The 23609-nt window shown below is 43.2% G+C and overlaps 1 protein-coding gene and 1 long non-coding RNA gene across 4 annotated transcripts in view; one reads left to right on the plus strand and one right to left on the minus strand.

Moving 5' to 3' along the window:
* Positions 1 to 5344: 5344 nt before the first annotated feature.
* On the minus strand, positions 5345 to 14484 carry LOC113618842 (uncharacterized). Its single transcript, XR_003432143.1, has 3 exons — positions 14189 to 14484; positions 7805 to 7885; positions 5345 to 5576 (listed from the first exon to the last, which is right to left on the minus strand). It is a non-coding gene; the product is annotated as an uncharacterized LOC113618842 (long non-coding RNA).
* Positions 13877 to 23609, plus strand: part of RBM47 (RNA binding motif protein 47) — a 165588-nt gene continuing 155855 nt past the window's right edge. For 2 of the 3 annotated variants that reach the window (XM_027103105.1, XM_027103106.1), the window contains exon 1: positions 13878 to 14125. The gene's annotated coding sequence lies outside the window, so the exon portion shown is untranslated. Of the gene's footprint in view, positions 14126 to 23609 lie in introns of all 3 variants that reach the window. The other variant, XM_027103107.1, reaches the window with a different exon arrangement.

Genomic DNA, 23609 nt, shown 5'->3' on the forward strand with positions numbered 1-23609 from the left:
ATGCTAACATTCTTTCCTTCTTTGCCTCCTTAGTGCCTCTACCGCCCCTCTTCAAATCCTCCTTGGTTCTTTCCCAATTTCCACTAACAACATGGTGGAACTCAGGGTCATTTTCCTGTGCCAACTCCCATTTCTTACACTGAAGGCTGTTTAGTTCATTTCCATTTCTGCTCAGCAGGGAAGACCAACTTTCCTTCTCATGGCTCTGGAATTTGTGTTCCTCTTTGTTTGTCTGAAGTCTAACATTGTGGGGTATCAGCCTCCACCTTCGATCTAATCCCTGCTTGTCCAGGCGGACAGGTCTTCCTTGGCAGTGAGATTTTAAAATAACACCGCAGGTAAGCACTGCTGAAATTCAGCTGAAACCAGCCTTCCCTAAAGACCAGCTGCCTGCTTAACCAAAAGTCTTGGATTCCTCTCCAGGATTACATCTCCTTCTGGGCTATTTACTCAGCCCACAGCTTACTACAGAGCTGGTTTTCACCCTATGATAAAAACTACAAAGATAGCCGCTTTCTTAAAGACTGATGGCATCTTTGAGTTGCCTCAGGCTCATCTGCAGCAATTTTCCTGTAGCCATTCCACCAAGCCACAGGCCTCTAGTCACTGGTTTTTCACACCCTTGGAATTTATTCCATGGATTGCTAATGGCTGGGCAAGTCTGTTTGGAGACTTGCCCTGCATTGAAAGGACCCTTTTTTTTTTTGCAATAAGATCACAATCAGAGTCAGTCCTGCGGGAGGGGCAAGGAAAGGTTTCCTAACCTCCTCTCAAGACACAGAATTCCCCTTGGTCCAGCAGTGCAGGGTCAGGAACGTGGCTTCCAGCTTTTTCCTGTGTACGCGGGGGTTATAGCCAGGAAACCAGGGCAGAAGGTTTTTTTTTTTCTTTCATCAAATATTTATTGGGCATTTACTCTGTACAAGGCACTTTGCTAGGGCCTGGGTTGACAAGATGAGTAAGTCATAGTTCCTCATAGTTCCTAGTGGGCAAAGACAAACACACCTACACGTAATTACAATGCCATGTGACGCACATCATAAGAGAAGTCTGTGTAAAGGGCCAAGGATCGTGGAGGAAGGAGACCCTCGCATTGGACGGTAGAGTGTGGTGGATGAAAATGGTATCACAGAGGAGGTGATCGTCCAGCAGAACTTCCAGAATGGGGAGCTCAACTGACTGGAGACAAGTGGCATAAGGGCTGAAGTGGAGGAGAAAGGAGAGACTGTTTGGTTGGATTGCTCCAGAAGTAACTTCAGAGACAAGGACTTGAATGCAATAATTGATTTAGGAGATGATTCCAGGAGAGTGAGGACTACAACAGGGATGGAAGGAAGATGCGTTATCAAGACAGTTGCCATTGGACTTCCCTGGTGGTCCATTGGTTAAGACTCCGTGCTTCCACTGCAGGGGGCGCTGGTTTGATCCCTGGTAAGGGAGCTAAGCTCCCACAAGCTGTGCCTCGCGGCCAAAAAAAAAAAAAGTCTGGCATCTGTGGCTAGCATTAAAAAAAAAAAAAAAAGGGGGCTTCCCTGGTGGCGCAGTGGTTGAGAATCTGCCTGCCAATGCATGGGACACGGGTTCGAGCCCTGGTCTGGGAAGATCCCACATGCCGCGGAGCAACTGGGCCCATGAGCCACAACTACTGAGCCTGAGCCTGCGCGTCTGGAGCCTGTGCTCCGCAACAAGAGAGGACGCGATAGTGAGAGGCCTGTGCACCACGATGAAGAGTGGCCCCTGCTTGCCGCAACTAGAGAAAGCCCTCGCACAGAAACGAAGACCCAACACAGCCAAAAATAAATAAATAAATAATTTTTTAAATTTATAAAAAAAAAAGACAGTTGCCATTGTGAGTACTTGGAGCTCAACCCCTTTGGGCAGCTCTGGGAGTCAGTGTAGCATAATGCATGGCTCACACTTACCCCAACAGAAGGGCAAAGACGTTGGAGTAGAAGGAAGCTACTTCCAGGGACACTTCTGGCTTACCCTGCCTAGGGTGCTCCTGCAGCCAAAGAAAAGCCACAGGAAGAGAGATGCAGATGTTTGCAGCAATTTTTAGTGTGGACAGGTAAATGTGGCCTGATGTGAGTGAGGTTCCCATAATATGAGACATGAAAAGAGCACCATGAATTATGGACCATTAGTGAAGGGGCAAGAGATAAAACTGAAAAAGAAAGTGGTAGTCAAATTGAATGCCTTGCTAAGGGGTTGGATTTTTATTCGATAGGGGATGGGAATCACTGAGGGATCTGGGCGGCAGAGTGCTCTGGTCAGATGAGTCAAGTGCCACGGAAGCAGGACAGGTTGTGAGATGGGAAGGCAAAGCAACACCCAGATACTGGACCTGTCAGCAAACCGGATGGACAAATCAGCAGCGCTTACAGGGAGGAGTTAATTCTTCCTTCTTCAGGAAGGAACTTCAGTACTCTCAGGCAAAGCAGGACCTTTATGCTTTTATAATAATTGTACGTGCTTACTCAACCAGACCATCCGTTTACGGGATCTGATGTCATGCACCAACCTGAGCCCAATACCTAGTGCAGGGTCTAGCACGTGGCAGGTACTCAGGAAGTATCTGACTGATGGATGACTAGGTTGGTTTATACTCATAGCCCTTCCCAGAGCTATTCACTTTGCTTATAACAGGATTATCCTTGATTCCAAAGGGCGCTAGATTATATTGTGTATGCATTTTGGAAGTGGACTGCAGAGGCAGTGCTGACAGGATGCTCTGAAGTATTTTGAGTCTCCCCTATAAGCCCAGAGCAGGTCACAGATGATGTTTCCTTCCCCCTGTGCTGCTTTCGCAAGGCCTCGGTGGAACTTTCCCTAATTGTCACTTCCATGGAGACATTTTGCCACAGTCCCTATGTCATCACCGGAGGCTGGACTTTCCCTCTGGCCTGGGCCAACTAAGTGTCCTAGCCCCCTCTTTCTGCCTAAATCGGACAGCAGTTTCTTCTGCCTGCCAACCAGAGAAAGAGGCTATCATTGTCATTCAACAAGAGGATAGTTTTCTGAAGTGGCTCTGTGACCTTTTCAGAAAATCCCCATAGAAAGGGGAAATATCCTGATGATAAACAAGAGGAAAATAGAAACAATTCAGTAGCCAAATCATTTCCGGAAGGGGCTCCACGCCCAGTGATTCTGACCCAGATCTCAAAGTAGAGGAGAGTTAATCAGATCCCACCACCACAGAGTCCAAAAAGAATCTCTAGAGGTCATTCGATCCATGACTCTGCTGTAGGCACAACCAAACTGAGTTCAATAAACAGCTGTACTTCAAGCATCTTAGGAAGGAGATTCTTTATCCTTTTCCATTAGAGATCAAAAAATTGTATGGTTAAGAAGTCCTTCAAGGAAGTAACAGAACTTATGACCTGGAAACTCATTTCATAGCTGATGAAACTGAAGCTGAGCCAGTGCTAAAACATTGTCCCTTGACCCCCAGTTTAGAAACTTCCTTCAATCACTCATCAAGCATTCCTTGAGTGCCTACCATGCGGACCTCTAGTTGGAACTGGGAAAACACAGCTCAACAAGACAGTTTCTGCACCCCCAGGAGGGGGCTCATAATCCAGTTGAGCAGAAATATTTGCATTTAATTAACTATAACCAAATGTCACCAATGCTAAAATAAAGGCATATTCAAATGCGTCTTGAAGTCTTACCAAGGTCTTTTTTGTTTAAAAAAAAAAAATAGGTGCTAATATTTACAGCAGATTGCAAATGTTTCTACTTCTACCTCCTGCTCCAATCCTTGTGTTCATTAAGAAATGTACACATTTCATTAGGGACACACTTAATGACAATTGTGTAAATCCCTGAATTTTATTGTAAAATCAGAAAGCACACACTCCCAACTCAAGTTGCAGTGTCAAGCTATTATTTGTCCAAAGCAGTAAAGGAGCTGAACTGAGGTATTTACCTTCCTACTGCCTACGACCTTAGAAACTTCGTCACCGTGCTGACAATAAATGGAATCAGATGCTAAAAAAAATAAGGAAGAATAAAGAAAAAGGAAATCTTACTACTTTCCAGGTTTATTGTAAAATCCACAATGAAACCCTTAATGCTTTTGAGGCGGGGAGTCATACAGGTCACTAGCCCATGGACTGGTTGTCATTGCCAAAGAAATAGGCTGAAGTTAGAACGTGATTTATTTGAACAATATTGTGTCAATTAGGGCCTAAAAGAAAGATGCTGGTAGACTAGCCCTCTTATCATTCTAAAAAGAAAAAATGCACTAGTCTTACCAAAGTTAAGAAAGGAGATACTACCAGGATGATAGCTTTCTGATTAGTAGGACATGAGGGGGAAAACGCCCCTGGGGACAGACAGGTAAATGTGTATAAATTTCACTAACTCTGCCATTGCTATTTCATATGACTCTTCAATCAAGAATTGAACGTGAAAGTGTCAATCAGTGATGCATTGAAGTAAAAATGCCACTTAGATTCTGGAACCAAATCTCCTTCTGCTCCCCTATAGTCAGTACTGACCTAGTTTCAACTGCTGGCCCCATAGCTGGATGCTGTGGCGAACCTGTTCCTGGCAACTCATGGGATGCCCCACTCTCCTACCTGCAAGTCACCACCTCTCTCTGTGAATTCCTGTTTTGACTGATGGTCATATGAAGCTAGAAACCTTGGAAGCAGGTTGCCTGCTCTTTTTTCTCACTGCCACTCCTTCCCTTCTTCCTTACCACATTCAGGTGACATCAGATTCTCTCAGTTCTGTTTATTCAACAAATCAGGGAGGGTTAAACTGCAGTAAATAGAAATCATTCTAGCTGTTTTAAGCAGAAAGGGATTTATTATACACAACTAAGTGCTTATACAATTATTGGAAGTGCAGGTATTCCACTGGACCTTGAGGCCTGGCTTCCATAGTAACACTGCAGAATTGGCCTGTCAGGGGAGCTGCTGCATTGCCACAATCAGGGAGGTGGGGAGTTAGAAAACCACCACTGGAACTACTGAGTTCAGGGAAACACCTTTTTCCGGGGTCAGAAAGCTACCACTGCCATGTTTGCAACAGATGCATGCCATGTCTGCTAGATCCACACCAGCAAAAAATGGGTGCTCTGTGATCTACCTGTGCTCTGTGCTCTACCCACAAAGCTAGCAGCCCCATGGGATGATGCCACAGGAACACTCCACGTGTTTATGACTGTGCTTGCTGGAAGAAATAGCAGAAGCAGCCAGAAACCTGGCCCCTTCCTCACTTTTTTTTTTTTTTTTTTTTTTGTGGTACGCGGGCCTCTCACTGTTGTGGCCTCTCCCGTTGCAGAGCACAGGCTCTGGACGCAGGCTCAGCGGCCACGGCTCACGGACCCAGCCGCTCCGCGGCATGTGGGATCTTCCTGGACCGGGGCACGAACCCGTGTCCCCTGCATCGGCAGGCAGACTCCCAACCACTGCGCCACCAGGGAAGCCCTTCCTCACTTTTATCTTCCAAACTTTGCATAAAATGGATCCGTTTGCCAGAACTCACATTGCATTTGGAGCTTCAACTGCAAGTGGTCTGGGAAATGTGGTTTTTAGCTTTCCAGCCTTTCAGGACAAGGAGGTACACTAGAAGAATTGTAGAATGAGATAATTCACAGTATCTACCACATTCAACATCTCTTGAACAGCCACTGCCATATGGACCTGGTCATCTCATCTCTTACCTGAACCATTGCAATTTCCTCATAACTAGTCTCTCAGCTCCAAAGTTCTCCCCCTCTTCAATCCATCCTCTGTGTTGCACTTAAAACACACCTGGGATCATGTCACTGTCCTGCTCAAAATCTTATCACCCATAAGAATATGGACCATTCTCCTTTCAAGTCTCTTATCCATCTGGCCCCAACTCACCTTACCAGCTGCAAATCCTGCCACTTCACCACCCCCTAGGCTTTGGTCACACTGGGTGTTAAATGCTTTCACCACTCCTCCCCCTATCTTGTCGTTATTGTTCAACACCTTCCCCTGACTAGAATTCCCTACTACCCTTCATTTTTCTTATTTTTAATTCCCTGTTCAAACGTTACCACCTCTAAAAAGTTCCCTTCACTTTCCCCCTCTTTCCACTCAGGCAGAATTAATGGGTTCTTCCTGGCATTTTGCATCTCTCTCTATTGCCTTCCTTGCTTTGTATTATGTATAGTTAAATATGTGTCTGTCTCTCCAGTATGAGGGAATGGATCATGTTTCTATTCACCTGTGTATCTCCAGTGTGTGATTCTTGGTAGATACTCAATAAATATTTGTTGAACAAATGAATGAATGAATGACTTGTTCACTGTGTCTAGGACACCCTATCCCACTTGACTAGCTTTCCTCTTCAGCTTATAGACATTCCAAGGCCTTTCTCCTCTCAAAAAGCAAGCTTTCCTTTGATCCTCTGGCTATTATCCTATCACCGTTCTACATTTCAAGCCCAGTTATCTGAAAGGGCTGCCTACACCTGCTATCTTCACTCCTTCGCCACCCAGCTTTACCACTCTACCAAAATCACCCTTGTCTAGGTCACCAGTTATCTCCTAGTTGCTAAACAAAATGATAGTTTTCAATCCTTATCTTACTTAACACTTTGCCTCTCTTGACTTTGTGAACAAGCCTTCCTTCTTGAATCTCATTCCTTCCTGGGCTAACACTTTCTCCTTAGCCTTCTCCATGGACCCTTCTCCCTTTGTCAGGACACAGTTTCTGTCTCTAGTCCTCTTCTCTTCTTCTCCCAACACTCTGGGTGATCTCATGGCCCCATTATCCTCCTAACTCATTTCGTATCATTCTCTCCTTCCATCCCTCCACTCCAGCTACACCAGCCTTCTAGCTGTTCTCAAATAGGCCAACAACACTCTTGCTCTGCCTGGAGTACACTTCCTCTGGGTGTTTGAGTTGCTCTGTGCCTCACCATCTTCATCCCTCTCAATGTCACCTTTTCAGAGAGGCCTTCCCAACAACTTTTTTTTTTTTTAACATCTTCATTGGAGTATAATTGCTTTACAATGGTGTGTTAGTTTCTGCTGTACCTGATCACCTTTGAAATATTGCAACCCACTTCAACTTTATTTTTCTTCCTTGCTTTACTCTTCTATTCCCTTCCCTGCTTTATTTTTCTTCATAGCTTCATGGTACTTAACCATCATCAAACCTGCTGTATATTTGGCTTATTTATTATATTTTGGTGTTTTTTTGTCTGTCTCTCCCAACCAGAATGTAAACTCCATGAGGACAAGTTTGTGCCTGTTTTGTTCACTGCTGTTTTCCCAAGTTCTAGAACAGTGCTTGGCACATGGTCGGTGTTTAATAAATGTTTGTGGAATGAATGATTACCTCTACTCCAAACCTTTTTGTGTTTCCTAACTCACCCCCAATAACTGATCAGTCACTAAGCCCCATGACTCTTACCTCCTAAATATATTCTTAATCCTCGCTTCTCCATGTGCTTTGCCTCTAGTCTAGCCTCCAACAGGTATGGGAATTTGATCTCTGCACCCCCTTTTCAAAGCCCTTCTGAACTCCTTAGCATAACAGATAGTTCTCATGAACTGGTCTATCTCTCAATTTCATTTTACACTACTGTCATCCAACCCTCTAGCTATAGAGAGCTCCTTGTCTCAAACCCCTGAATCCACCATCTCTCTTGTTCTGGGGTGGTTTTCAATCTCCTGAAATACACTTGTCAACTTCTAAGCAACCTACAGGCCTCTCAGTTCTGACATCATCTCCCTTAGTCGACCCCTAAAGCCTGAGTTAAACTGCCATGAACTTCCTGGGCTTACACACTGTAATGCCATTGGCCGGTTGCTTACCTGTTGCCGTAGAGTCTAAATTCCTTGAAGATAGGGACCTTATCTCATTTATTTTTCTATATTCAGCATGATGCACAGCACCTAACACATAATAGATGCTTGATAAATATTGGTTGACAGTTGGATGATGGATCATAACAGGAAGTACTTACATTGGGCTTATTATGGTCTGGTGCTCTTCCCAGCACCCCAATTACAGTAACACATGGAAACTTCCCAATACTCCTAATGGTGAGGATACTGGTAAGGAGCCTAAAGACCCGGGATGGTTAAGTTATTTGCCCACAGTCACACAGTTGGTAAGCGGCAGACACAGGATTCAGACTCAGGTATCTGGCTCCACACTGTCTGTAACACTATGCTTATACCGGTGATGGATGGATGGAAGGTGTATACCAGGATAGTCTAAGTAGAGAAACAATAGAAACAAAGGTGAGAATATTTACATTATTTTTATGTGGCTTTTATGGTCAGTAAGTTTGGCCATACCTGAAATGAATTCTGTTGTGTAAAATACTCATCCCTGGACTTCCCTGGTGGCACAGTGGTTGAGAATCCGCCTGCCAATGCAGGGGACACGGGTTCGAGCCCCGGTCCGGGAAGATCTCCCATGCCACGGAGCAACTAAGCCCGTGCGCCACAACTACTGAGCCTGCCCTCTACAGCCCGTGAGCCACAACAACTGAAGCCCGCGTGCCACAACTACTGAAGCCTGCACACCTAGAGCCCGTGCTCTGCAACAAGACAAGCCACCACAAGGACAAGCCTGCGCACTGCAATGAAGGGTAGCCCGCAATTGCCGCAACTAGAGAAAGCCCGCGCACAGCAACGAAGACCCAACGCAGCCATAACTAACTAACTAACTAACTAAATTTATAAAAAAAAATACTCATCCCCTACAATGTATGTGAAATTAAAACCTTATTCATATTTTGGACAACACACTTTGTATTCACTCTCCAATGTGACCCTAAACCTCAGATCCTAGATGAGCTAAACCCTACCTTCCTTGACACACATTTCTACAAATTGATATCAAAACATTCAAATGTATATCCATATTCACTCATTCATTCAACAAACACGTTCCGAGTGCTTCCTGTGTGCCAGGCACTGTCTTTACACTGGTACTACTGCTACTGGAGTACACACGCCCATATATAATATAATCATAGACAATATAGAATCTTTTCTGAGGCTGTAGAGTGTAGTGGTTAGGATCACCGCTAAGGAGCCAGACTGCCTGGGTTAAACCCCAGCTCTGCCATTTTCTAGTTGTGGGATCTCAGCATTGTCATCTGTCCTGTGCATTGGTCTCTTCATCTATAAAATGGGTACAACAACAGTCTGTCTCCAGGGGTTTTTGTGAGGATTAAATAGTTAAAACATGTAAAGTGCTTAACACAGCATCTGGCAAATACTCTGTAGCAAGCACTTAATAAATGTTAGTAATTTTATGTTGACAATCTTTTTTAATAAGTTATTGCTGAATGATTGAGCTTCTTATGTGAGGCTGTCTTCCATTATAAAATAAAAAGAAACCTGGAGGTCTTCTCTGATGGGGAATAAGCCTTAAAGAGATATAAAGGAATTAACCACATTTGTTGCCATAACAAAACCATGTCTTGGTCTCGAGTGGGCCTTTAAGGGCCTGTAATTTACATTAGGGCTCCTTCTATCTCAGCAGGCGGGTGAGGCGGGCTTTGGCAGAGCTATTTGTGCAGGAAGAACGGAGGTCAAGGGACTTCTTGTATTAAAGGCCTTTCTCAAAATGAAGGATTTGGATTCTGAGATTAATGTTCGAAGTGAACCCCTGCTATACTTAATTCCTTTTTCTGTGAACTCAGTGCATTTTTAAAATTCAGTTAGGGGCCCTCCTATGGTGTGGCATGGAAACCACAAACCCAGACGCCCTTCCGATGGAGTTCACACTGCCCTCCCTCATCTTTCGACCCATGGGCTGATGACTGCATTCTAGGGTTAGTCACTGTGCTAAATTCTTTGGGTTAAAGTGTTCCCAGAAATAACGTGTCTTAAATTTGCACACTTTAGATCCACTGGGGACTTAATATAAACATTTAAAAATAAAAGATTTCTTTAAAAAAGGCTTCTATGGGTAGTTAGTGGCCACCATGTGAGGAAATGAGAAGCTGTGGAAACTGTGGGGATGAGAGGTCTCTTTGGGTCGAGTTGCATTTTTTAGATTATAATAGGGTTTCCTTTCTGAATAATTTCTGTTGGGCAAAATATCAACAGCCTCAACAGAAAGCTTGGGTTCAGATTGATGATTTTATCCCATCTACCAATAAGTTTTCTGTTTTAGGTAAAATTAGGAGGAATGAGGGAAACTGGTGGAAAGTAAATCCGTTGAGAAGATATTTGCCTTTTTCACTTTATAAGATCAGCTCCCATGAGAAATAAACAATAAAAGCTCTCCTCGCCACAAAAGTCAACTGCTTATCATATAACCACTGTTACAAGGAATTGTTATATAGGGAAATGATTATAACAGTAATAATAGCAAACAGTTATACAGCAATTACTATGTGCCGGGCATTATTCTAAGCTCTTTGCACTTACTTGTTACATGCCTCATTTAGGCCTCACGTGTACCATTTTAGTGCATAGTCTTCGGTCTTAAAAAAAATAACTAACGTGTTGAAACTTAGAGTGTGTCGAGCACTGTGTTTTTATGTGTATCACCTCATTTAATCTTCATGATGACCCCACAGTTAGGTATTGCATCAGCCGCAAACTGAGGCTCAGAGAGTTAGGTAATGCTCTCCACAACTGCCAGGATGCAAACTTCGGTCTTATTGACATCAAGCCTGAGCTCTTTATCTTGCTGCCCTTCTGTTTGTCATAGAATTGGAAGCATACTGCATAGGGTCAGTATGCCTCACTTTCACAGGGATATTTGATGGGGTTCTTTGTGGGTTTCCATGCCTCCAAAGTGAGAAGTGTCCGGAAACTCTGGCTAGAATTTCCTAGTCCTCTCCCCACAACTAGGAGCTAAAATAATTGTTTGGAACTCCTTGATTCTGTTCCCTAACTGGGTATAGGAATAGAGTAAGCATAGTTCTAGCAATAGGAATAGTGAAAAGCAGTTAAAAAAAAAAACCCAAAAAAACCTGAAACAAAAAACCTTGGCTCTGCTATTTACCAGCACCTTGGAGCAACTCTTGGTAACCTCAGTTTCCTAATCTGAGCAGTGGGGTGATACAAATGATTTGTGACTTACCCATACATACACTGTTGTGATGACCGAAGATGACAATACATCATCATTGGAAATTCTATGTAGATGCGTGGTTATTATTGTACTGTGGTTCTCTGCAAAGGTCTGAGGCTTGCCCCTATTAATGAGGGTGTCTTGCAATAGTGTTATTTGACCTTAAATATGCGAAAGACAATTCTTTTTTTTTCTTTTTTTTTTTTGCGGTACGCGGGCCTCTCACTGTTGTGGCCTCTCTCGTTGCGGAGCACAGGCTCCAGATGCGCAGGCTCAGCGGCCATGGCTCACGGGCCCAGCTGCTTCGCGGCATGTGGGATCTTCCTGGACCGGGGCACGAACCCGTGTCCCCTGCATTGGCAGGCAGACTCTCAACCACTGCGCCACCAGGGAAGCCCGTGAAAGAGAATTCTTTGTGAGCTGTGGAGTAGGTTTTTTCCAGGTACAAAAGGAAATACCATTTCTGGAGTACCTACTATGTGCCAGGAATCATAATGAGACTTCACCTCTCATTTGCCTCTTATAGAAATCCAGAGAGGGAGATGTTATTATTTTATAAATGAATAAACTGAAACTCAGCACAGTTAAGCAATTTGCCCAGCATCGCATAGCTAAGAGGTAAAATTTAGATTCAAACTCACGCTATGGGAAAACAATCTCCATGCTATTTGCATCCACTCTAGCACTCTGCCTTTTAGGCAGAAGGGACAGAAGAAAACAGAAAGCAAAAGCAGGGGTCTGCAGAACTCAAATGCCCCAGGATTATGGGGTTTGCCTGAGAATTAAAATGATGATGATGTTGATGATGATGATGATAGTAATAGTAAAGACGACGAACAGACATCAAGGTCAGCCAAAAAGAAGTAATAATGAAAGTTCACGTTTCTTTTGCCATAGGCTGCCACTGAAAAAATCCATTTTGTTTTCTGTACATTCCTAGGGATAGCAGTGGGAAGTAGTTAGGAATAAGAATTATACCCACTGAATAGGTGGCAGTGTACAAAACTGAGAAAGAAAGAGCAGAAGTGCCAGGCAACATTTGAGAGAAAGTAGCCAACTCAGAACTGCCATAAGGACTTGCTTCCAGGGCCATCTTCCTTGACTCCAGCTTCAGTTCACCTGCAGTCACTGACCTCCGCACTTTCAAACTCATTGTATTATTCCTGGTCATTATTCCCCAGGTTTGGCCCAGTCCTTCCTGTAGAAAAACCTGTTCTGAGGTGGAAAAAGCTGTGAGCCTGAGAATGTCCCCTCTCGAATTCTTTAACTCAGAGGGTCCCTGACACTGGGAGGCTCTCAAGGCCACAATCCAGATATTTCTGGAAAAGAAAAGAAAAATTCAAGCTAATGTGGAGTTGGAGTTTTTAAGTTGTCTTGCGGTTGTGGAGCCCTTGGGCATGCCTGGCAGCTTAGATACTGTGAGAGAACCTCGGAGAGTTCTCCATGCCTGATCTTCATGCTTCACTCTGGCTTACATACTGACAAGGAATGAATCTAAAACTCAGAAAATGTTTAATTGATCTGTTATGCCTTGCACCATAGAAAGATAAAAAAATCAAAGGGATTTAAAATGTTTCAGAATTCTTTGCTGGTTTTAAGGAATCATTTTTTCCAAAAGGTGGCAGATGCTGCTTTTAGATTTAACTAGAACTGAGAACAACCCCAGCCTCACCACTCAGGGAAAACTTGCACTAATTGACCTCAGTGCCTTCAATCTGCAAAATGGGGATAAAGTACTTCATAGGATAGAACTGTAGGATCAGATAAGATGAGGTGGGTGAAAGTGCACAACAAAGTACAAAGAGCCTCATTCATGTAAAGGGACTATGATTTCTTTCTTTAAGAGTGAAGTTAAGTGGAGGCAAAAGGGTGTCAGCACTGATCACATCTTAGCCTTCAATAATTACTTTCGAATATTTATGAGGAGTTTGGAAATTATTTCCCCCGATTTCACACTGATTTTCAAATGGCAATGACCATTATTTGTCCAGCATTGGCTTTTAACTGAATAGGATAAGTAACTCTCCCAGGGTCAGACAGTAAATTAAGTGCCTAGATCCAAATTAGAATGAAGCACACATCCATGGTCGATTGTAGGGTCCTGAGTTTCCTGTTAGTGAACTTCATGGAGTGTACAGGCCGATTTATTTTCATGTATCTTGTCAACCTTGCAACTTTTAAGTGAGATGGAAATCATCTGAACACTATTTTACAGGACCTTTCTTTTCCATCACATTCAAGACTGTCCACAATGAATGTAAACTGCAAAAACCTCATCGTTAGACTCTTCCAGAAACAGAGGCTGGGAGAGGTTAAAAAAAACAACAAAAACAAAAACACTGGCTCAAAGCCTTACAGCTAGTGAATGGCAATGCTGGATCAAGAGCCCACTTCTCTGCTCAGGACCTCTCCTCTTCACAAAAAAGCCATAGTACAAATAATAATAATAATTTAAAAAATATATAGTGGCAGCTAACACAATGTGCCAGGCACTGTTCTAAGCTTTTTGTATGTATTAACTCATTTAACCGGCAAAAAAAAAAAATTGGAGTATTCCTTCACTTAAGCAGCCCAGTGAGAAGCAGCACTTTTTTTTTTTTTTTCTCAGTTGAATGACATTGCAACCCGAAATCACAACTCCGTTTTAGGTTCCTGGTGGTGCCTGCTTCCTCTTCTAGTTTGTTTAGTCACAGAATTCGATTCCTGTTGGCCGATTACGCGCCTACAAACAGGCTTAGCGCTCAACTGAAATGCGTGAGGCTCCTTAACTCTTGTATAAACAGGTAATGCGAAGGGGTGGGGCACAGATTGCGGATTTCTTTGCGACGGGGCTGGGGTGGGAGTTAGAACTAACTACCCAGAGATCAGGCAAGGTGAAGGGAGGGCTTGGCTGCTGTTTTTAAATGCAGTGTTTTTTGTTCCCTTTCTAGAAACCAGCTGCAACTTTAGGTCAGGGCGCATTAAAATGAGCCACTTCTGAACGAGCAGCGCCCAGGCCCCAGGCCCTGCTGTGAAGGCCCCGGCAAAGGTCAGGGCTTGGTCCGCGTGACGTTCCAGCCCGTGCTCATCCAAGCGGTGCTCTGCCTCAGGTAAGGACACTCTGGGAGGTTCCCCCGTCTTCAGGCCCGCCGCCGAGCTCGCGGTGATCCTACCTGGTCAAACGACTTCTTTCCTACGGGGGAAGAACGGGGGTGGGGTGTACTGATCGGCTCGTGATTCAACAGCTGGTTCCTTATTCCTCAAACGTGGTTCTGCTTGGGTTCCCCCAACAGCCCAAAGGGGCCAGACGTCTGATTCAGACAGATGTCCTCAGGTGGCGCAGGTGCCACTTCTGGGGCTGTTTCTGGCTGTCTGAAATGGATGTGACTTTTTGAGCGGGGAGAGAAGTCTGTGAGGTGAAGTCCCCAAATCTCTCCCGGTCAAGACAAGATTTTTTTTTTTTTTTAACCTTCAGCAAAGGTATCTGCCCTCCTAAAACAACAGGAATGTTGCACTGGCCTTCAGCCAGCGAAGGCTCAGCGAGCAGGATAAAATTTCAATGCAGATTTACGGGAAGTTGCCGGTGCTGGGAGTAAAAATCTGGTTTGGTGAGTTTAAGGGAAGGGAGTAGATGAGAGACAACCTTGCTACTGTGAGGCGCGGAGCCTCGGCTGGGGGAGGGCAGAGGGAGGAGGGAGGAGGGAACAGGGAAGAGCTGGAGCCGAGACTGAGCGCTCCCCGCGCGCAGCACCGGACGCAGCAGGGCTCCCTGGGCCGCCGGTCTCTCCCGGGTGCGGATCCGACGCCGCTCTGCCAGTGGAATCGCCGCGCTTTCAAGTTCACGCTCCCGCCAGGAATTTAGCCCCAGAGAGCTGCCTTCTGGTTATCGCTCCTGCTTCCCACTTTGGAATGTGCAGTTTGGGACAGTGAGAAGCCGGGGCTCAGGGAGTTTTCCTCGTAGAGAGTTTCTCTCTGCAGGTTTCCAAGGTTAAGAAATTCTGACAAACTGGAATTCCCAGAGCCTGGGAGTTAAGCCTCAAAAGATCTGTTGCTTTAAGCGGCGCGGTAGGGAGTAGCTGGACACTCCTTATTTTGGTTTTACATTAAAAAGAGGGAGGCCGAGAAGATGTTGTAGGTTACTTCCTAGCTCTGTAAATTGCTACCGGGCTGTGAATGGTGTTAATTTCTGAAGTGGGCGACTGCAAATACATAACAAAGGTAAGGTAGCTTTGGGCAATCCTTCTAACTACTGTCCCTTAATCTTACATTTGGGTCCCAATTTTGAAATCTTGTTTTCTTCCCTTTTTAGCCCTTATCTCCCCTCATTCTACCATCCCCCGTTCCGACTCTGGTATATTTAATGGGAAAGAAATGGTTTATAAAAAGATTTTAAAAGCGTCAGCTACTGGAAAAGCAGAAAATCATATACAGTCAGCCCCATCGTTTCCTCTGGTGATGAAACCTTTTCCATACAAGAAACAGATTTTTTTTTTTCGCTTTTGAAAGCATACGATTGGGCCGTCCAGAGGCACAGGTGACTTTTTAGACTCAGATTATTAAAGTTAGATTGAGGAGACCTTTATGACAGTCATCTCGCTTAAGAGAGTGGTAAGGCGGGGGTGGGGGAGGGTTGCTGGGGCGTGTGATGTCTTCTTGTACTCATTTACCTCCCAAGGTAACACTGAGTACAGGCTTAGTTGTTTAAAGTTAAAAATTCAGTCCGCATAGAAGCGTTGAGTTGATGAACTCAGACAGCTGACAAATCAGTCACCGGATATTTAAGAAATCGGTTAAAATAAATGAACTGGAATTTTTCAAATAAGTGATTCATTTTTTATTTAGGCAAAAGTTCATATACTCTTGGGTACCTTGGGTACCCAAGGCATTTGGAGATGAGGCTTCTTTCTTGAAAGCTAACCAGAGATAGTGTCCTCCAGGTACTCACCCATAGGCTGTACTGATTTGAACAAAACATCAAGCAACTTTTTTCTAGTGGCGTTGTAATGGCTCACTCAGTTTTCTTTAGCATGAATGTAGGTTAGAAATGTGTTCTTTCAAACTTGTAATGCTGGAGTCACACACATTTTTTAGGGCAGAGAAAGCAAAGGGTTGACAACACAAACATGAAGAGGTTGCCACAGTTTGAAGGACCATTGCAATTTAGACCAAGAGCGTCTGAGAATTGCAGGTGTCAGTCCTAAAGGGTAAAAGGTTGTCAGCAGAGTAAAACACAACCTCTAGACAAAGACAAAGCCAAGTACCCAGTCAAGGCGATGAGATAGCATTTTGCGGGAGTTTGTGTTGCTGTTAATTTAAACCATAATCCTTGTCAGATTGAGGATATGAAATCTTGGAGGGAAACAAAACTAAACCAGTCTGAAATGGAAACAGGAGGAAGGAAAGAAAGAAATTTGGGTTTTTGTATCCTTTCTTGTCTACCTCACCCTTCACCTTGTTCTGATACATTGGGTTGGCCAAGAAGTTCATTCGGACTTCTCAGTAACGTATGGAAAATCCCGAACGAACTTTTTGGCCAGCCCAATACATACCATTGCTTAATTACTGCACACAGGGAGAATGAGGAATCAGACGTTTCACAAGAGCCCAGCTCATTACTTCAATATTTGTTAAAGGAAGAAATAAACTGGCAGAAACCAATCTCCTAGCCTAACTCTGCCATGCTTCTTTACCTGAGTAGGTTACACTTAAATTCTGCTCAAGAGTCTTTTGTGAACATATGCTGAAAGTGAATCAAATTTTGAAGATTTATTATCTTTCTCTTAGTTTCTGAGTTTTCAGAACCTTGTAAGATTGAAAACTCGGCATCATCATTTTACTACAATCTCTATAGTTTTAATTGTCAATGTATTTTTGATTCCCTACCTGTGCTGCTGTAGAGTAAATTTTTGCCCAAAACAGTTGGTGACGCTGAGGATGAAATCAAGATAGGAAGCAAGGAAACTATGTGCTTCTGGACACGTGTCTTCAGTACTTGCTCTGACTAGTGTTTAGCACTACTCCCATTTTTTTCCCCTCACATGATAAGAGCATTCAGATTAGACTGTTCTCTTTGGTTTACTAGTAACAGAACCTGTTCTCAGTAATTTAAACAAAGATTAGAAGGTTAACGTAGATGAAGTTATTTTCTTACAAAATGAATTTGCTTTCCAAATTCTACTTTTGATCTGTTGATTAAAAATAAATCACGTCCCAGATGATTGAGCTTTGACTGCCGTAGGACAGTATTTGCCTGTTTCAGACAGGTTCCCATCTCCACATTTCAAATCCCTTCTGATTTTTCAGGACTGGATACAGGGGTGCTGGTTGGGGGAGGGAGATCTCCTCAAAGTTGGACCGAGGTTCAAGTGAAACTATGATTCAGATTTCCCAGAGGACGCATAATCCTAGAAAAAACTTACTCTGAAGAGGGCTTAAGCTTGGGATTCATAAGACTTAGAAAAAGGATAGATTTTGCATGAATCTAGAATTTGTGTGCCACACGTTTGTGAAATTACAATGAATATGTAAATGCAGTTTAAAAAGTGTTTGTCGGAATGATTCCAAGTTAAAGGTTCTATTGGAACATTTCAGCTACTTGCCTTATTAAGAGATATATTTTTCCTCTTGGGACCAGTCTCTGTGTCTTATGACGATGTTGATTTTCTGGTTTAATATTCTAAGACGTGTGTGTTAGTCAAAACAACCACCTGCTCAGAGCAATTGTTTCAAAGGACAACTGGAAAAAGATTTTCAATAATGGTAGTGCTGGGATGACTTGGGTTATGAGATAGAAGGCCTTTAGAAACTCCAGAGAAGAACTAGCATAGAAATGATAATAAGTAATTGTTCAACTGCCACCTCAAGTTGTTCAAAACGTCTCGTATGGAGGGATTTAGGGGGAAATGGCGCCCTGCCACTTTTTGTGTGTGGTCCTGAATCATCTTGTCAGTAAAACGCTCCTGAGATGGTCTGAGCTTGCTTTCTGATTGTTTCTGCTCCTTTCATATTTGCCTCCCCTTCTGTTCTGTCAGCCTGTGTATGGGGGAAAGGAGGCAGAGGGAAAGGATATCCTTCCCTAGAAGTCAGTGTACCCCCTCTTTTCGGAAGCTCTTACTTTTTGCCCGGAAAAGGGGGCAAGGAAGGAATTTCCCAGTGAAAGTAGAAGGGGAGAGAGTGTCTGGAGGAATAAAATGCCAAGAAACAGGTGAGCTCCAAACCCTGTTAAGTAATGTGCTCACCCGAAAGCTCACATGGAGATTATCGATGCCCTCCAACTATTGCAGGTGAACTGGCAACTGTAGGAATTTGAGGCTCACCCCCCTTTTGTAATTCAAATGCTCCTAGTGCACTGCAATAGATGGCTCATCTGAATGAGTTCAAGATGTCATCTCTAGGTACAACCCAAAGTAAACTGATTACAAAAGGCACAAGCCTTTCTTTCAACTACGCTCCACTCTGCCTTTCCTCTACTTTCTGCAATGGTTTAAGGACACCTGAAAAAAAAAAATCACAACTTAGTTTATGTAATTTACGTATATAATACGAGCATTCTTTTTCATTGTGGATGTTGAGTTTTTGTCATCTTAGGAACTTAGTTTATGCAAAAGTGATTTGTGGGTGTGTTTAGATGTAAACAGTTTATATGTCTGTAAAATACAAAACATGAGGAAACTGATACTATGATAGAAATGCTCGACTGTATTTCATAGTTTCTCTTTTGGTAAGCCCTATCAGGTTTTAAGAGTGGGGTCATTTTAGAAATCAAAAGAACAATCTACCTTTCTGAAGGCCACTTAAGAGAGATGACATCAGAAGACAAAGGGCTGGTGTAACCCTGAAAACCCTTTGTGATTTTTGAGAAAATATCAATCCTTTGGTCTCAGCAGATTCCGGGTAGTGCAAAATGTATACTTAAAATTACAGCCATTTACATTAATCAAGAAAACAATCGCCGGCCTCAAATCACGATATTTGTCTTTGGGAATACTGTATGTTTGTGGTTCTTAGGAACATGGCGGCCCAGTGCCAAGACCATAGTAGGTGGGTGTATGTTGATGAAAGGGGATTTGCTGACAGCGTTTGCCTCCTGCTTATGCTTTGCTTTGGCTAATAGTCAATTTTGCTTATATTCCTTGAGTTTCCACCTACTGGGGAAAAAAACAACCTGATCTCAGAAGCAATGGATAATCCACATGTGAGTGAGCAAGAGTTAACTATACATAACAATGGGCAATGGGTGGAAGTGCAATAAATGTGGGGCATTGTGTAGCTGAAACAGGAACAGGACACTTCTACCTGACCAAGGAAATGCCAGCCTGTAAAAATTATAATAAAAAATATTTACCTTTCAGAGCACTGAGACCTGGCTCAGTCATTTTAAGCATTACACATCATGCCAAAAGAAAAAAAGAAGTATTGAATAAAATGAATAAGATTTTTTTCAGATGTTAATTCTCCTAGGTCAATTTGATTGCCATTCTGAAAATGTGTATTTGGGCCTTTTGAGCTCAAGTAAAATATTCATGTTTCTGAAAAGTAGGCATCCGTGTCCATGATGATGATAGCACTGTGCCTTTTGAAAAGACAGCTTAAATAATATTTCTTTTTGTTTGCTGTCATTTATTTTTAAAAATAATAACATGGTTCTTGGTACACCAAGCCCTTGCCAAGATTAAGCCCATCTTCTCAGTAGCCTTCTCAAGACAAAGTTGCCTTTGTGTAACAACTGGGAGGATTTGGTGACACAGAAAACTCAGTGGGGCACTGCAACTTATTATTAACAGAAAATTCAATGGCCTGATGTTGTTTCTGTTGCTGTTACTTTTATTCTACCAGATAATATCTATGACATATTTCTCCATGCAGATGATCTTACTATTTTATTTTAGATTTTCCCAGGGAAGAATGTAGTGGTTGAGAATTTACGTTGGAATTTAGTTAGATTATAAAAGGCAAAAGCTGCAGCGTACTGATGCAGAGGAGAGCTTGGCTCTGTGGGCTAGTTTGTTCTGGGGGTAGTCAGCAAAATTTGGTCGCGTGTGGAGGGAAAGAAAAGGTAGCTAGCCAGAGTGAAAATGACAACCTGGGGGGGAAGGATGACCATTCACATTAAATTTAAACTCCATGGGGAAGTGTCTAAGAACACAGTCTACCTTGGTGCAAATCCTGGCTTGGCCACGTAGGGGCTCTAAGCAGGTTACCTAAAAAAAAAAAAAAAAAAAAAAAAAAAAAAAAACCTCTCTGTGACTCAGTTTCCCCAACTGTGAAATGCCTACCTCACAGGGTTGTTATAAGGATTAAATAAGTTAATCTACTGTGTAAACAGTGCCTGGTGTGTAGTCAGTATATGGTACATAGTCATCATGATACACGTCATGTTTGGATGCCTTTCTGTGTTTGAATTCTTATCTCACTATCCTCCTCCTTTCATGACCTCTTCTGCTGGTTGTAATCCAGGTTTCTCTTCCTAAGATCACTCCTTTTGACCAAGTGCCATTGCCATTATAGGCAGGCACTATTTTTGCAAGTTTCTTTTGGTTTTTGTATCTTAGTTGTATGGAGAAAATGTAACTTAGAATCACCAAGGTGCCTTTTTCTTTTCTCTCAGAGAGCTATATGATGTTGATTAGAAGCAAGAAGAATGATGCTATTATATGTCAAGTGAGAGACTGGCAAGTGTCTTGTTGACAACGGAATATAGATTCTGGAAACGGCTAATGCAAAGTAGAAATATTTTGTGTAAAATAATACAATACAGCAAACTTAAGTAGGTCCTATTATGACTTTTGTTGGTTAGTGTTAATTGGTCATAATCATAATCACAGTATGCGACTTTCTCAGAACTGCCACAGTGTCTTATCTGTGCACTTCTCATGGCATTTTATATCACTTGCTACTTGTACATATACTGTTTTCCCTGCCAAACAGAAATTAAGAGGCAGGATTTGTGTCTGAATAACATTTGCACCCCTCAATGTTCCTATTTTATAGTTCAGTGCTCAATAAATAAAATGAGAATTTCTTTGCCCAAATTAATTACCATCTAAAATAACGCATTTTTGCATTCCATAGGCATGTATTATATATATTTTTATATATATATATATATATTTTTTTTTTTATAGATTTTATTTATTGGCTGCGTTGTGTCTTCCGTGGCTGTGCGCGGGCTTTCTCCAGTTGTGGGGGGCTTCTCATTGTGGTGGCTTGCGGAGCACAGGCTCCAGGCACGCAGGCTTCAGTAGTTGTGTCACACGGGCTCAGTAGTTGTGGTGCACGGGCTTAGTTGCTCCGCGGCCTGTGGGATCTTCCCGGACCAAGGCTGGAACCCGTGTCCCCTGCATTAGCAGGCGGATGCCTAACCACTGCGCCACCAGGGAAGCCCTATGGGTCATATTTATTTGGATGACTTCTACTTTTTTCCACAAGCATTTTAGCAAAAGTTGTTGGATAGAATATGATGGAGAGGTAGTGAACTCAGAAAGCAACCAGAATGGAAGCTTTATCCACAGCTAAGCCTCTGAAAGCATGGCAGGATGGGGGAGGCCAAGGGCAGGGAGGAAGTGAATTGTTGCAGTCCTTAGGTGTGTTTAAAAGTTTATACCTCTTTTTTCTGCTCTTTAACATCCTTTGAAAGGCCCAGACCTGTTACTAGGTAATTATGAGAAGGGGAAAAATGCATTTTGTCAAAATTAGAAGGAATTTATTAGATAATTATAGGAAAAAGTGCGTTTTCTCAAAATTAGGGAGAGTGAACAAAGAGATCCACTGAGGAAGAACAATACCAAGTGAATAGATAGCTCTGTGAGCCACAGTGGTGTGGTGTTTCCAGTGGGGCTGCTGGTATACTCTTGGCTAAGGCAAAGACAAGAGGAAGGAGGGCAGGTGGCTGAAGAAATATTCAGAGAATTGCCTCCAGTGAAATCCTATTTGCAGAGCAAAGGGAATCCTGTAACAAGCTAGCTCTAACCAGCTGGTGCAAACAATAGTTTGGCCCAGGTACCTCCTTGGCTCTTTGCCCTACATTGTGGGTTCCAGGATGCACCTCAAGTTATATGTAGAGTTGCCAATGAGTAAACAGAAACTACTAACTCCGGGGGTACTAATGAGCCCTGGAATTTGTGCCTTGTATCTGCAGTGGCTCCATATTCAGAGACAATCACTCCCAGCAGATGAGACCAAGCCTGGGAAGGCAGGGATCTTAGAATATTCTCCCAGCATCCTTCCCAGAGTGGAACCTAGGAGTCACTCCCGCAGCGGGACGTGTAGGAGGCCCACAGACCCTGAATCAAATGGTAACACCCATGTTCTCACACATCCTAGTAACGTGTGAAGGGTCTTGCCTTTTCCTCATTGGCTAGAGATCAATGAAATTGTCAGGGGAACTGCAGTCTGCTTATCTGTTCTCCCTGCTTCCACCTTTGCCCTTTATCCCATATGCTTGGTTCTTGACTCAGTATCCAGAGTGACTCATAAAACAAAGTCACATCATGTCAGTCCCCTGCTGAAAACCTTCCAGAGCCTCTGTGTCTCCCTCAAAAGCCACATGAAGCACTGCCTTTCTAGTCCCATCACCTCTTCAATCACACCTCCTACCGCTGACTCTGTTAGCACTTTGCTTTAGCCACAGCTTCATGCCCCCGTGGCCTTTGCAGTCTCTGCTCCCTCTCCCTGAACCATCTTCCCCCAATACATCCACGGTTCACTCTTTCACCTCCTCCAAGTCTTTACTCTTTCTCCTTCTGTCTAAGACAGCACTTCCTCCTTCCTGTTGGCACTCTCTATCTCCCTCCCCTGCTCTATTTTTTCATACAGTACTTTTTTCCATGCTATGTGATTTTATGGCTCATTGTCTGTCTCTTCCCCACTAGAAGGTCTGCTTTATTTATTGATGTATCCCAGGCACCTTAGAGCAGAGTCTGCCACAGAGTAGGTACTCCATAAATACTTGTCAAATAAATGAATAAAACACAGGCTTTTACACAGCACGGGTATGACTGAAAGCGTAGTACTACTTGTGTGTTCTACTCAAAATATAACCACAAACACATCTTTCTGAGTAAGCATGATTTTTTTCCCCCAGACCTCTCCTGTTAAGCTGCCATATTTTCTCTGGTTTCTCTGGTTTCATTATTTTCTGTGCCACCACGAGCCCTTGATGGAGGCCATGACTAAGTAACGAGCATAGCTAAGTGTGGGGATGGTGCAATCATTTCAGCACTTCTCTGTTTCCAAATCAAAGCCTCCTCTTTGGCAATCTTTCTGCGATTTCCATCTAAAACTTACAGCTCAGTTTTGAACAGTCTTGTGAATTGCATGCCCTACAGATAATGAGGCTTGACTCACTCATGTTCCTATATTGTTTATCACTTTTTCTATTGTCATTTAATTGTAATTAACGATTGTTCTGAAAGTAACTGTCAAGACAACTTGTGTGTGTGTGTGGGGGGGTTTTTTTTAACTGTCTCTTTTGACCTTTGAGATTTTGCCAAGTGCCAACTGCTGCTACAGGAGTCCATCTAGATTTTTTCTCAATTGCAGGGCTCAGTTAAGTATTTTCCCTTGACCTGGCCTGAAATGAGCGCTAATGCCTTT

The sequence above is a fragment of the Aethalodelphis obliquidens genome, unplaced genomic scaffold, assembly GCF_003676395.1.
Source record: "Aethalodelphis obliquidens isolate GAN/ISIS:26980383/991018 unplaced genomic scaffold, ASM367639v1 scaffold6, whole genome shotgun sequence".
Classification (NCBI taxonomy): domain Eukaryota; kingdom Metazoa; phylum Chordata; class Mammalia; order Artiodactyla; family Delphinidae; genus Aethalodelphis; species Aethalodelphis obliquidens.